Below are 16324 nucleotides of genomic sequence, written 5' to 3'. Positions count from 1 at the left end.
GGAGGATTTGTTCCTAAGTCCTGCCATTCTCACGGCCACCATAATGACTAAAATTTAAAAGACTGTCAACACTAAATGTTGGCAAGGATATAGAGTGACTAGAAATCTCACATATTGTTGATAGAAACGTAAAATGATACAAACACTGTGGGAAAAGGCTTGGCAGCTTATAAAACTAAACAATTTCCTCCTTATCCATGACTTAGCAATTCCACTATAGATATTTACCTAAGAGAAATGAAAGCATATGTTTACAAAAAAACACTTGTACAACAATATTCATGACATTCTTATTCATAATGATCCAAAACTAGAAAAATCCAGGGTCCATCAATAGAAAAATGAATAAACAATCTTTGATATATCTATACAATGGAATACTACATAAAGTGGCAATGGAATACTACATAAAGTACATCTATACAATGGAATACTACATAAACTGTAAAATACTACATAAAGTGGCAATGAACTACTAATACATGTAACAACATGTAACAACTTAGATCTCAAAAGCATTATGCTAAATGGAAAAGAAGACACAAAAGACTACATATTATATTCTTCCATTTATATGACATTCTAGAATAGGAAAAAACATATCTATTGTAGAAAAAAAAACAGAAAAAGTACTTTCCTCTGAGGATACAGGTAAAATTTGACTGGAGAGGGTCATGAAGGAATTTTCTTGGGTGGTGGTGATATTTTATATCTTGATACGAATTTGGTTTAAACAAGCATAATCATTGGTCAAAATTCAGTGAATGTGCTGGTCGTGTTTGTGCATTTTATTAATATAAATTTCATATCAAAAGAAAAATTATAATCCAATAACTAGTTAATAATATATATGCTGAAATATTTAGGGAGAGGTATGCTGATATCTGCAATTTACTTTGAAATGCATCAGAAAGATAAGATGAATTAAAGGAGGGATGATGGGATATAAAATATGATAAAGCACCTATAGAACAATATAAATGATAGTATTTGAGTTGTGTGGTTTTTCACTATAAAATTTTTTCAACTTTGCTATATGTTTGGAAGAAATCATAATAAAAAGTTTTAAAATTTAGCATCTCAGCCCCTACGGTGCTTGATAAAATAAGAAGCCCCTCTGGATTAAAGACCCTTGCAATCAATTGCATCTTCTTGGGATGGATGAGTCTGAAGAAAGACTTCAAGACACTGAAGGACATGGCCAGGACCCCCAGCCCTGATGACTTATGTAAAGTTGGATGAAGTCTTGTCACAGGAACCCTGGCATCCAAATATGACATGGATAGAAATATACTTGCTCCAAAAAAAGGATCACATATAAATACTTTTAGACTCATTTGGGATTATTAATTACATAAATTCATGTAATGAATGTTTAGATGTAAGAACTATTTCAGCCTCATTGACATTTTATCTTTCCGTTCTCCTTGTAAAATATACACTGAAATGTATTTCAAAGATCCTTATAAAAGTAATAAAATAATGTAAAAACTATCATAAAACCAATCACATATTTTATAGAAAATAGCGGAATAAAATCACGTTTTGAAAGATGTCAAATCCAAGGAGATTTATGACTGAAGAAAAGACAACTTTCTACCATCTTTAAACTTCTAATCTGTTCAACTTCTGGTGTTAGTGCAGGATTGGAAAGTCATTTTATTATTGCCAATTTGAAAAGACTCTACTGATCACTGGTCACACTTATAGAAAATTCAGCATGAATTCTGTAAACTGAAAAATCTTTTTAATAACTGTCTATGCCTCATCTTCTCCATTACATTTACTCAGATACCATCCCTCCACTCCTGCTTTAGAACAAAACAAAATACTCAGGTTTCCTGTAACCATATCTTGTGAAACCAGTTGCTATTATGACATACTAAGATCTACTGATTTTGGTCCATGCAGAAATGTAAACAAAAGAAATCTAGAGATCACAAGGCACCACAAGTTAAATATGATCCAGGAATTCAACATGCTTCCAAATAAACAAGTGCTCTCTAAGAATGAATTAACAAAAGTATAATGAGGTCAAAATGTAACATTAACTTAATTCAACTAGTGGAACTCTGTCAAGATAAAGGTCTGATAGGAACTTCAGAGAAATAAAAAACTAGAATATATTTCTGAGAAGGTGCAAAAATAATACTTAAAAGAATGGAATTTAATGGAAAACTGAAAAAAAGTACTAGGCAAGAAAATTGAGAAAATTGGTGACCATCTGCCTTCTACCTTCACTGAAACAGAACAAGATAGAACCATTTATAGAAGGTCAAGGAAGAGAAAACATTCATTCAATGGTCCCTTTTTATTCTTTAGTGAACTTAAGGTTTCTGAAGCAGTATACACCATCAATTACTCTCTGCCTTATGAAGATCCTCATCTCTCTCCTAAAGTGCTATTCTCTATTCTTATCCTACCTTGGCTAGTCATTCTTTTTTATCTACAGTTTTGAAGTCATAAGAGGAAGACAAAAGTTTGGAAATGGACTGGGTTATTCTTCATGTAATTCTTTTTTTTTTTTTTTTTTTTTTAACTTTTACTGTTTACTTTTGCTTTTGCTTTTACTTTTAGTGGCTCTGCTTCGGACTACTAGCCAAAGGCAGGTGTTATCTAAGATTGTGTCCTCTGTGATCACTTTTTCTTTTTATTCTCTTTCTCCTTCTGAGTAATCTCACCCACACATGCTGGTGGTGCTTGAAATTATATTCCAGCTTTATTAATCTTTTTCCAAAGCTTCAAACTGAATTTTCCTCTTCTCAGGTGCCTTGCAGGTTTAAATTCATCATATTGAAAACCAACATGATTGCTTTCTCCAAAAAAGATCCTCCATGTTAACAATTGTGAAATGCCCATTAGCTTTTCCCCCTCCCTCTCTGCCTCCCACATTTGTATTTTTTTGTTTGTTTGTCTACCCTTTCTGCACTGATGCTTCTTGAAAGTAAGAACACGTCTTAGTCATCCCCCTTATCTCAATGTCTACAAGAGTATCTAGTAAATATCAGGTGGACAGAGTAGGAAGGAAGGAAGAAAGGAAGACATGAATAATGAAAGGAAAATGGGAAAGAAGAAAGGGGAAGGCAGAAATGTATGGAGGAAAGCAATTAATAAAATTACTGAGCTATGACCCATAATAGGATAGTTAAAGTTTATAAGAGCTGACAGCTGATGTAATGCTGAGAAAGAGAGCTCTTTTTGCTGGAAAGATACCATGAGAGGTCCTTAGAATAAAAGTTAAGCTCCCCAGGGCCTACATATCAAGCAATGAAAGTGTGGAGAGAGTGGGGAATACTTTCCATAATAAAGAGACAGAATTTGAATGCTTCCAAGGCAAAATAAGAGGAAAAGAGTGAAGCATAGAAAGACATAGAGAGAAAATGAGGCAAATAGGATCATGACAACACACTCATCCTATTGACTTTCAAATTTTCAATCTTCTAGGAAATTTATTAAAAGCTTAGCATGAGTGGATACTTTCGTTCTTGCAATGCAGTGAAACGATGGATTTTTAAAATCTAGGTTTACATGAAATAAAAAAAATTATAAAATTTATGGGCACGAAAGCCAAAGGAAAAGGCAACAAGCAGATCTGGGTTTACCCTCACAGTCACATGTTACGGTGAAAGTACTTAGACTTGCCATAAAGGAATGTGGTAGCTGAAGCGTAACCTCAACCTCTGCCAGAGAATTTGATACAGATGATCGGACAGATGGAAAATTATCCAATTCAAAAGACCAAATCAAAGTTAAAAAATCAAGTGTTCAAGATTGCACAAGACATTGCTCTATTCCAAAGTCAGAGACAAGGCTAAATAAATCAGCTTAAAATTCTAATAGGAATCCAAAAACTTCAGCTTTGATCTTGGGCAAGTTCTTCCTACACCCAGTCAGAGTAGTGATGTAAACTCTAAAGAGGTTTAAATGCATGAAGCTAGCACACCCTTAAAAATAGGCACTGGCTCACATTGCTTGAACTTAAGGAAATCTGTATATGCTAAGGAACACTCTGGCAGTAGAACAACAATTAACAATTGACTTCCATAAACTCTTCTTTCCTTCTCTCTCTGTCTCTCTCTGTCTCTCTCTGTCTCTCTCTCTCCTTTTTTAACTTTTCAATGGGCTCTGTGTTCATCAACATATACTTGTGTTCTCATAGCTGAGTAAGATGGGGAGAAGGAGGAGATGGGAATATCTAATGATTTGAAGTAGAAACATTTGTCTGCCAATATCAGGTTCTAGAAATATAAAATCTCCTAGTGCTAGGCTACTACATCTTTCATACTCATTTTGATGCTATATAGGCTAGTTTATTTCCTTTATATGATTCAGTCTGAGTTTATAACGTGTAATTATATGTGTTGTTTATATAAAAAATGAATGTAACCACTCATTTTGACAGGCTAATGAGGTGCAAGAGTACAAAATGCTAGAAGTACATGATTTTATAGAAAATTGTACTATTGTACTTGTTTTGTAATAAACCAAATTGCAGACCTCCAAAATATGCTGCTGCCTTACAATAAAACCATGCACAGCAATAGCTAAGAAAAAAGACTTCTTACTTTTCAGTGATAGTCACCTCTTCTATTAAAAAAAAAATGCTCTGGGGCACCTGAGTAGTTCAGTCAGTTGAGCATCAGACTTGATTCCTGCTCAGGTCATGATCCCAGGGTCATGGGATTAAGCCCTGCATGGGGCTCCATGCTAACAGCAGGAAGCCTGCTTGGGATTCTCTCTTTCCCTCTGCTCCTCTCCACTGCTTATGCTGTCTCAAAATAAAATAATTAAAATAAAATAAAATAAAATAAAATAAAATAAAATAAAATAAAATAAAATAATAGATAAAATAAAATACTGTGTTGTTTTTAAAGCAGAAAAATAAGTAAACACCCAAGAAATACTCCAAAAACTGATGTTCCTCATCAAAATAAACTAGCAAAGCCTAAAAGTACTTTGAAAATATCAGTCTGGTGAAGGTTATAACAAATTTAGATAGTGCGTACTCTTCACCATCAGCATTTACAGAACATTTTTGCACTTGACTAATTTTCTTGTTATTGGCATTATTCCCAGCTCGTACCTTCTCACTCTAAGATGCTGTCTGTTACATTTATACTTTAAGCTAAATCATTGCCCAGATACTTTACACTGCATTTTTCAAATGCACATTTCCTTCAAACTACCAATATTCCACCTAAGATACTTTTTACTTTGACCAAAAGACAATCTTTTTTTTCCTTAAATTAACCATTTTTAGAAACTAACTTCTATATTATAGCACCAAAGAAAAACACTAGTGGCATTTTCTACCCTTTTTCTTTCTTCCTTTGAAACTTTCCCTCTAACACCTAGGTGTCATGAACAGTCAATATGTGAAACATCAGTCTCACATATATTCTAAAACAAGAGGCATCAAACTGTTTGGCCACTGTGAAAACGAGAATGAATGGGCTTCCAATTACAGTGACGTCAAATGCAGAAGAGAAGAAACACTTGATTTCACCTCTGAATCTCTGCTTTATAATTGACCTACTTTGCATTGTACAGAATAATCTTCCTCACTGCTTTCTGACATAATTGCCTAAACAAATAAGCTGCCATATTACCTCACCTTTGTGGAACTTGTCTTTCAATTCAATCTGCATGTAATAGAGCAAGGAGAGAATGCTCTAAAGACCAAAAAATGCTATTTATACAAGAGTGCCTCTCACACTCTTTCCGAATCTATTTATTCTTAGTTTGAATAGAATCAAATAAGCCTAAAGGCAGTACAGTATAATTATTAAGAACACAAACTCTGGAGTTAGAGTGTCTAAATTGAATCCTGGCTCTGCTATTTACTAGCTCTATGACCTTGGGCAAGTTACTTAAACTCAGTGTTCTGTTGGATCGCCCATAAGATGAGCAAAATAATAATACCTTGTATAGAGTTGGTATAGGATAAAATATATAAAATACCTAGAACTGTGCCAACCACATAGTTTTTGTTTGATTTCTAAGCCCATAAATGCTATAAACAGCAGGAAAGAAGAGGGACAAGGGCTCCTGTAGGTATTTGCACCTACACCAGCAAGCATAATCAACTAAAATTCTAATTACTAGCAGGGGGAGGAGGTCCCTGTATTGTTTAAAAATAAACATAAGAACTGGGGACATTGAGTATGGGAATAAAAGCCTAGTGAGTATCCAAGGACACATCACTCTATTACATCACAATAAAGTAGTGAAAGTTTATAAAAAGAAACTTGAACCAATCTGTCCAAGGACATCTATTTTAGCTCAGTAAAATAGTTGATGTTTAAAAAGATGATGCTGAGCACCCAAGAAATGATAAAAATAGATCAATAATTCAATCAAAGATGAAATACATTTTGAAAATTTTCTATTTGAAAGAGCCAAATAAAAAACTTTAGTGCCTTAATAGATACATACTTATCTATCCAAAATACTCAGTTATTCAGAAGGATTTAATCTAAGTGGTCTTATGAGAAGATACTGAAAGTAAAAACAAAATATAACATAGCAAACTATTTCATGAGGAAGTGTGGCAAAGACTGTTAATTGTCCCCTACCTTTCATTCTCCAACTTTTCATTTTGGAAATAAAAATGTCCTTGAGTATATGAGGTTATGACTACCTGCCCATCTAGGGACTACATGCCCCTGTCTCCGTTGCAAATCAGTGAGGTCATGTGACATGGTTCGAGCCCCATGTCAGGCTCCATGCTGACAGTGCAGAGCCTGCTTGGGATTCTCTCTCTCTTTCTTTCTTTCTTTCTTTCTTTCTTTCTTTCTTTCTTTCTTTCTCTCTCTCTCCCTCTCTCTGTCTCTCTGTCTCATCTCTCTCTCTTTCTCTTAAAATAAATAAACTTTAAAAAAAGAGAGAGAGAGATGCAGAATTAATTAGATGCAAATTCTGCCCTCAAAGGCTTATAATTCAGAAAAGAAAAGTTAAGTACCCAGACAATTATATTACCATATCATCTATCTGGCTTGTCACCTGACAGTTATAAACAAGGTATTATGGGATTAGAGTTGAGAAAAATTTTATCAACCTGGACCAAGAAATCTTAAATCAGAAAAATCTTCATGAAGATGGCCTTTGAGAAAGACCTATAAATAAAAGGATTTCAAAAGCAGAGATAAACAGTGACATGAAAGGAAAACAGTATGCATGAAAGCACTATAACAGAAAAGTGGAAACATGTTAATGTGTCCTATTAGAATAGAGAGTAGGCTTGAAGGGCCTTAAACTATGTAAGCTGGAAGGGTAAGTTGTGAAGAGCACTAAATTTATTATTATTATTATTATTGTTAATTATAATTATAAAATATGCATTAAACTCTTTGCATAGGCAAATATTTTGCTAAATGTCTTATGTGTACTTTCTCAATTTGTTGTCAAAATAAATCTTTTATATATCTCACAAAATACTTTATATATCACTTCTAGTGTGAGGAATCTGTGCCTAATATTCAATAGGCAACAAATATTTTGAAGAACTATAAAAAAGTGAAGGGCACCCTCTAACTGGAGTTTAGTAAAGCTAATCACCACATGGGAGTGTGCAGTGCAGGACACAACAGGGAATAGTGAGAATATATATATTTTGCAACAGGCAAGGTAAGAAATAGGTGCTTGAACTAGTGGGGCTACATTGAAATAGGAAAAGAGGGGATGGACTGGAGACATGATGAAGAATTTGACAAGTAATAATGTGATTGTGTGATGAATCCTATGAAAATAGAAAGTGGGAGGAAAACTAGAGGTTTAGAATCTGAGTTCTGAAATTAATAAAATAAGGAGGTGTTGATATTAACAAAAAATAGGAGGTAAGGAGGTACATGGCAGCATATGGCGATGTTGACGGAGTCTATGCAGAGAACCTTTGCTTTCTCAGTACCAAGCCTTACTATGTGACTTTGCAAAATTGGCTAAATGCTTTCAGCCTGTTTTCTTCTCTGAAAGATAGGAATAATAATATCCAACTCATAGACTTAGAGGATTAAATATAATGTTTTTTAAAAGGAGATACAAAGCACCTAGTGTTGTAGATAACACACAGTAGGCATTCACTAAACAATGGCTAATACCCTTATTGTTGCTCTGCTGCTTCTCCTGAGCATTATGAAAAACTGGGAGAATGAGGAATAGGTTTGAGAGGAATTTATACACTGAAGATGTGAGAGTTGATGAATTCGTGAAAGAAATTGCATAATTTTGAGGAGAGAACATTGGGGAATACCTCCATTTTAAGACATAGTAGGAGAGATGGGAGCCAGTGAAGGAGACAGGAGGACATATTAGTGAGGTTAGAAGATATGAAAGATGGGGAAAAAGAAAATTCAAAGAGAGGATGGTTAACATGTCAAATGCTCCTTAGAGGACACAAAGAGTTGAGAAAAATAGTATTGATTTTAGTGGCAGAGTCAAGAAAATGCAGTTTGTCAGGAGACAGAGACCTAAAATGTATTTGTCAACATATGGGAAAGAGCTAGTTGACAAAAAGATTAAGTTTATAATGGAAAAAGGAAAATCAAAGGAATAAAATCTGAGAGGAAGAAAAAGAGGTTAGATTAAGAGCATAGGTGGAAAGATCGGCCTCTGCCAGGAGGAGAGATGTACTTTCCTCATGGAAGAAAATGGAGAAAAAAAGGGGGAAGAAAAAAATGAAGACATTGAAGGCAACGCTGCATCATGAGAGAACTCATTTAAGCTGACTTTTCAGTAAAGTAATAGGTTAGAGATTATCCACTGAGGGGAAATGAAATGGATAAAATTAAAGACTTGAGGGGATGTTCAGTTTAGTTTTTCATTCACAGGTAAAAGGCATTTATCCAGTAAAGGACATTATTTCTCAATGTTTCTACTTTAATAATACTTTACCAAATCTATTTTTCTCCTCAAAGCATTCATTTTTCTAATATTTGGAGAAAGTTTTCAGGGAAAAGCACCTTGAATGACTGAAATGAACCATTCCCAGTCATTTTCACCTCTTAATGTCAACTCTTCATATAAAAGAGATAAATGGTGGTAGAGATGGAAGGGGTACCAAATTGCACAGCATCATTACAAAACATTCACCTTCCTATGAAATAACTATAATTCAATTTTCATAGATCTATTCTCTACATCCACTGAATGATGTCCCCTAAAAATTTATGTCTACCCAGAACCTTAGAATGTGACCTTGTTTGGATCTTTGCAGATATATTTTGTTAAGATGGGTCATTCTGGGGGCACCTGGGTGGCTCAGTTGGTTAAGGGTCTGACTTCGGCTCAGGTCATGATCTCACCATTCATGAGTTCAAGCCCCACGTCAGGCTCTGTGCGGACAGCTCAGAGCCTGGAGCTTGCTTTGGATTCTGTGTCTCCCCCTCTCTCTGCCCATCCCCTGCTCATGCTCTGTCTCTCTCTGTCTCTCAAAAATAAATAAACATTGAAAAAAATGAAAAAAAAAAAAGATGGGTCATTCTGGATTAGGGTGGACCCTTAATCCAATATGACTGGTATTCTCAGAAGAAGAGAGAAATTTAGACACAGACACAAACATAGCAAGAAGACCCGAGAAGAAAGAGGTAGATAATTGATGTATGCTGTCATAAGCCAAGGAATGCCTGGGGCTCTCAGAAGATAGAAGACACAAGAAAGATCCTCCCCTACCAGCTTCTGAGGAAGCAGAGCCCTGCCAACATCTTGATTTTGGACTTCTGGTGTCTAGAACTGTAAGCGAATACATTTCTGTTATTGCAAGCCACCTACTATGTGGTGCTTTGTTATGGCAACGCTAGGAAACTTATTTACCTAACAAAAAGAAATAAGGGAGCCAAGTCCTGCAACTTGGCTCAAAGGGATCATCCAAAAATCAAAAGAACTGTTTTCTATCAGAACTTAGTTTTGTTGAGCCTGCATCCCTCTTCAGAAATATCAGAAAAATATTTCTTAAACTGTCTTCATAAACAAACTAATGATTTACCTGAAAGTCCTGAAAAAATGATGGGAAGTAAATATGAGGAGAAAAAAAAAAATCGTTGTAGGATCCATTATATAAAAAACTACCCAAGTGCCATTAGTCCCAGGGTTCTACACAATAGGTCATCAAATGAAAATGATAACTAATCACTCAAAATAACCAATCAATAGAGAAAAAACAATAGCCTGAGGCCCAAATACATGTCCCTTTAAAAGGAAAGACACCCAATTAGAACACTAACCCTGGAGCAACATACAGTAATGAAAGCAAACAAAGTGTTAGGGTTTCATCCGGAACTCCCTGATAACACATCAAAGGGAGTCATTTGTGCAAAGACTGCCAGAGGGAATGGAAAGGACAAAGGCCCACTCCTGTTTGAAGGCTGTGTGGCTGAATCTTACCACATACTTGGATTAAAAAAAACCCAACCTGCCTCTCTATTCTTTGAGCCTATAAGATATCACAGGAGGAAATAAATCAAAACTTAGAGATCAAGGTCTGGCATTGTGGTGAAATTACTCTAGAGAGATGGTGAAAACATACTACAAAGAACCATCGAGCAGCAAAAGAAAAACTTTAGACCTAAGATCCTTTTTCTTAAAACAATGAAATTGCAGGGAGATAAAGGGGGGAAACTACTTATTTTTCATTTAGAGAACTACTGGAAAATATCCTGTGTTTATAAGTGCAAAATGAAAAAAATATATAGAATGGAGTGAATAGGGGCACAGTAAGAAGTTATGGGGATATTATTTGTAAAGAACATCAAAATTTGATTTGAAAATGAACTGGAATCATTATAGATGTGTTAAAATTTGAGTAGCAAGATCAAAATTATTCTTCAGAAAGATGCTTCTTACTGCTTCTGTGAGATGGATAGTATATGGAACAGAGACTGCAGTAAAAAAAATTCAAATGAGGCAATGAGTACCCAGACTGGGTTAGGTATGTAAAAAGACCAGGACACAGAATTCAAAGTGGATTAGATAAAACAGACTTGCACTTAGATCTGCCTTCCTTCCATAAACTTTTTAGCCAAAAATTCCAATCTTTTATTCTACCACTCTCAAGTAAATTTTCCATCAATGCTTTGCCTATATTCCATTAAATTCAATAACTATTTTATTTCCCTCATCTCCATCTGGTCCTCACTTGCCTCCCTACACAAATTAATAACATAGTTCATAATTATAATCACTCATTTCCAGAACTCCCAACTCCTTACTCCACTCTCCTCCAATTATACTCATCTGGCTAAATCCCAGTGCTCATAAAGCCCAGCTCCCCACACTCCGTCCTTGTACCTGCATAACTCAAGGATGGAGTGGATGTTCCACTCCAAGAATGAGGCTCAAGAAAAGCACAACCATGCTTACCCTTCTCCATTGTATTTCATAGTCCCTAACCTTAAGAGAACACTTGCTCAGCATTTATCCTGTCTTCCTTGCCCATTCCCTCTCCCACTCACTTAGATAATCATTCCATGTCTTCTCTGTCGTTAAACTTTCAACACCATCTCCCCTCAGCTGATGATCTTGCTTCCAATTTCTGTGAAAAGAGGGATGAGATCATTAGAGACAATTTTCAAGCTCTCATCATCATATCTGCTTTAAATTTGCCTTTCTTTTTGATGTTAGAAAAGAATGGTCCATGCTCTTCTCAAAGTCTAATGCTTCCTCTTGTCTCTAGGTCTGATACCCTCTACCTACTCAAAGACATCACTCCAACATTTATCCCTCTTCCATCTTTTTCATTATCATTTTTCCTTTCTCCTAGATTATTACTATTAGCATACAAACATATTATAACAGTTAAAAAAAAAAAACATGTCTTGGTTCCATACTCTTATTCAGTTATTACCTCATTTCTTTATCCCAGACTGTTGTGAAACTTAATTTTCTGTTCTGAGCTTTCTTTTCTATTTAATCTATTTCAAGTAGGTTTTTGCTATTAACGCTTAATAGAAACTGCTTATATCGGGTCACCAATTGCCCCACAATTGCTATATGCAATGGTAAATTCTCAGTCTTTATCTTAGCTATCATAAGCTTTTAATACAATTGATCACTTCCACTTTGAGACATTTTCTTTGCAAGCTTTCTAGGATGCCACTTCCTCTTGGTTCTCCTCCTATTTTTTTGGTGGTCTCTTTCCATATACCCTAATCTGTACATAGTATAGTGGTTCAGTGCTCAGTCTTCAAACCTCTTCCCTCTTCTATCTATATACCTCTAAAGGTGGTAAAATTTAGTCTCATGGCTTTAAAAATCATCAACATGGATATAACTGCCAAATGTATCTTCTTTATCCAGACCTTTATTCTGAACTCTAAACCCATATGTCCTACATTCCTGATTGTATGTCTATGATTGGGTTAACAATATGTGAGTATAGAATATTTACACTTCAGTTGGATGTATAATTGTCATTCTAAAATTAACATGACAAAAGGAGTCAATTCATCAAGAAGATATAACAATTATAAGTATATATGCACCCAACATTGAAGCACCTAAATATTTAAAGTAAATATTAACAGAACTCAAAGGAGAAGTAGATAGCAATACAATAATAGTAGGGAACTTCAAGACCTTACATTTAACACTGGATAGAGTATCCAGACATAAAATGAAAAACCAGACCTGAATAACACTAAAGACCAAATGCACCTATATCTATATTTATACCTATTCTATATCTATATCTATATCTATCTATAGAATATGTACATTCTATAGATATATATATATATATAGAATATTCCATTGAACAGCACCAGAATATGCTATCTTTCTCAAGTGCACATGAAATACTCTCCAGGATAGATCAAATGTTGGGCCACAAAGCAAGCCTTAACAAATTAAGGAAAACTGAAATCATATCAAGTACCTTTTCTGACCACAGTGGTACGAAACTAGAAATCAATAACAGGAGGAAAATGGGAAAATTCAGAAAAAATGTAGAAATTAAACAACACACTCTTAACCTAACTTTAAGCTCAAGGAATTGCAAAAAGAAAAAGCTAAGCCCAACATTAGCAGAAGGAAGGATATAATAAATATTATAGCAGAAACAAAACCAGGGAAAATGGCAGAGTAAGAGGATCCTAAGTACACCTTGGCCCTAGAAAACACCCACATCAGTGTAAACAACCCAGAAAATGACTCATGGACTGGGGAGAACAGACTCTCCACAGTTAATGTAGAAAAGAGGTCACATTTAAAATGGTGGAAAGGGAAGAGACATGTTTTGGAGCCAAAGTGACTACTGAGACTGTCCATGGGAAGGAGGAGTGCAAGGACAAAAAAGGGAGAGGAGCAGACTCCACACCAGGCACCCCAAGCACAGGGGACCTGCACTGGGGAGATGAATCCCCATAGCATTTGGCTTTGAAAACTAAAGGGGGCTTCACTTCACAAGTTTTTACAATCAGTGGGACTTAACACTGGGAACATTAAAAATCAGTGTATTCTACTCTAGGAGAATAAGATGGCGATAGGATACTGAGTCCCCAACCTTAAAAAGCCAACATAACAAACAACCCTGTGGAGATGAGGCATAGAAGCTGCAGTTTAAAAAAACTCCTGGGGTGTACTGAAGGAGGCTTATTTACTAATCTCAGAACTGTGCAGGAGAAGCAGAGAGTCTAAGAAGCTTCTCCAAGAAGAAAAGAGCAGGCAGGCACCCTCCCTGCCCCTAAGCCTAGGTATCCAGATGGGAAGGACCATGGACACTCTCTACCTAGATAGCTTCCACCCAATGCCCTGCCTCCACATTCTCCTGCATATTTGTCTCATCCAACACACCCTCCACAGGAGTCCATCCAAAGATGTGCCTCAAGCATGGCATTGTGCAGTAGCCCTGACAGTGGTCAACACGACTCCAAAGTGATTGCTTACCCGGGGAAAGGGGAAGATAACCACATAAAACAGTTCTACTGTGGCTCCAGCAGTGGGCTGAAGGCAGACATCTGGTCTGATAGCAGGCTTCACCCACTAATGAAAGCTTCTCTGGGGATAACACAGGGAGAGCATCTTGCAGTTCCATGTGACCACAGCTCTGGCAAACATCTGGTCAGACCAGATGTTTGTACATACAGAACTCAGGCTGAAGGAGGTCCCAGACTGATGCAGTCAGGGAGCAACACAGGGAGCAAACCCTGCCCATAGCAGGCAAAAAGATCCATTGCAGACAACTGGATTGACAGCAAACACAGCTCAGCCACTATAGTACAGTGCCTGCAACACACATGGCAGACACCCACCCCTGAAGCCACAAGTCCTGGTGAATGGGGAACATTGCACTGCAGGCCACTACAGGACCTCTTCTTCATAAGGCCACTACTTTTCAAGCAGGAGACATAGCTGACTTTCCTAATACATAGAATCAGACACAGAGAGTTAGACAAAATGAGAAGACAGGAATATGTCCCAAATGAAAAGATAGGACAAAATCACAGCAAGAAAGTGAAGCAAAACAGAGATAAGTAATATGCCTGATAGAGAATTTAAAGTTAATGGTCATGAAGATACTCAGTGAAATTGAGAAAAGAGTGGAGAACCTCAGTGAGACTTTCAACAAACAGATAAAAAACAAAACAGTACCAGAGCACTTGGGTGGCTCAGTCGGTTAAGCACCCGACTTCTGCTCAGGTCATGATCTCACTGTTCTTGGGTTTAAGCCACCTGCACTGGGCTGTAGGCTGATAGCTCAGAGCCTAGAGCCTCCTTCAGATTCTGTGTCTGCCTCTCTCTCTGCCCTTTCCCTGCTCATTCTCTGTCTTTCTCTGTCTCTCAAAAATAAACAAACATAAAAAAAAAACTTCTTAAACAAAAAAGAACCATTCTTGCTGCCATCTTGCATCTCCATGTGTGTGCACCTACTCTCAGCTAGTCTGCCTAAGTAAGACATGTCCTGTTTCCAAAATATAAATATACTCTCAAAAATAAATTAAATGTGTACACTTACCTTTCAAAAACATAAATAAAAGGATATAAAGTATGACACCATATACCTAAAATAAAGGGGCAAAAATTTAGTACTTTGAGAATGGGTTCAAACCTAAGCAACCATCAACTTAATACAGACATCTGTATACATACAACATTATATATAAATGCAATGGTAACCACAAATCAAAAACTGGTAATAGGTAAGCAAAAAAATAAATAAATAGAAAGGAATTCAAGGAATTCTTTATCACTGAGGAAAGCTAGCAAACCACAAGAGAAGACAGCAAGAGAAGAAAAGAACAGAGGAGAAATAAAAATAACCAAAAAACAAAAAATTTCAGTAAGTACATACCTATCAATAATTACTTTGAATGAAAATGGACTAAATGCTCCAATAAAAAGACATAGGGTGACTGAGTGGATAAAAAACTAAGGACCCATCTATATGCTGCCCATAGGAGACACTTTTCAGACCTAAAGACACATGCAGATTGAAAGTTAAGGGATGAAAAACATTTTCATACAAATGGATGTCAAAAGAAAACCTGAGTAGCAATATTTATATTGTACAAAGTAGACTTTAAAACAAAGACTGTAACAAGAAACAAAGAAGGACACTACATAATCATAAAGGGAACAATCCAACAAGAATATATAACAATTGTATGTATGAATAGTTCTTTCTTCTTTTATGATTGACTAATATTCCATTATACAGATATAACACAATTTGTTCTATCCATTTACCTGGTCATGGATATTTGGATTGTTTCCAATTTGAGGCTGTTATAAATAAAGCTTCTATGAACATTTGTGTATGAGTATTTGCTTGAACATATGTTTTATTTCTCTAGGGTAAATATTTAGGAGTACAATGGCTGGGTCATATAGTAGTTGTAAGATTGACATTTTAAGAAACTGCCAAACTATCTTCCAAAATGTTGGCACCGTTTTTCGTTCCCACTAGCAGTGTATAAGAGTTCCATTCTCCACAATCCTGCCAGTCTTGGTATGGTCAGTCTTTTTAATGTTGGCTATTCTCAGAGGTATATATTGGTATCTTGTAGTTTTTATTGACATATCCCTAATGACTTTGAATATTTGAGAAAGGGTGTTTAGCATCTTTTCATGTGCTTATTTGACATTTATATATCTTTTTTAATAGAGTGTCTATTCAAAGTTTTTGCCCATTTATTTATTGGAGTATCTGTTTTCTTCTTATCAACCTTTGTGAGATTTTCTATATTCTGGATATAAATCTAGAAATAATTAGGTTGCAGGAAACAAGACACAAAAATGCACATTGTATATTCCATTCACATAAAATTACAAGAAAAGAAAATGATTCATACTGGCAAAATATCAGTAGTTGCCTGAGAATGGTGTAAGGTGATGT

This window comes from Neofelis nebulosa, chromosome 3 (assembly GCF_028018385.1).
Source record: "Neofelis nebulosa isolate mNeoNeb1 chromosome 3, mNeoNeb1.pri, whole genome shotgun sequence".
Taxonomy (NCBI): Eukaryota; Metazoa; Chordata; class Mammalia; order Carnivora; family Felidae; genus Neofelis; species Neofelis nebulosa.
This window is presented reverse-complemented; position numbering follows the sequence as displayed.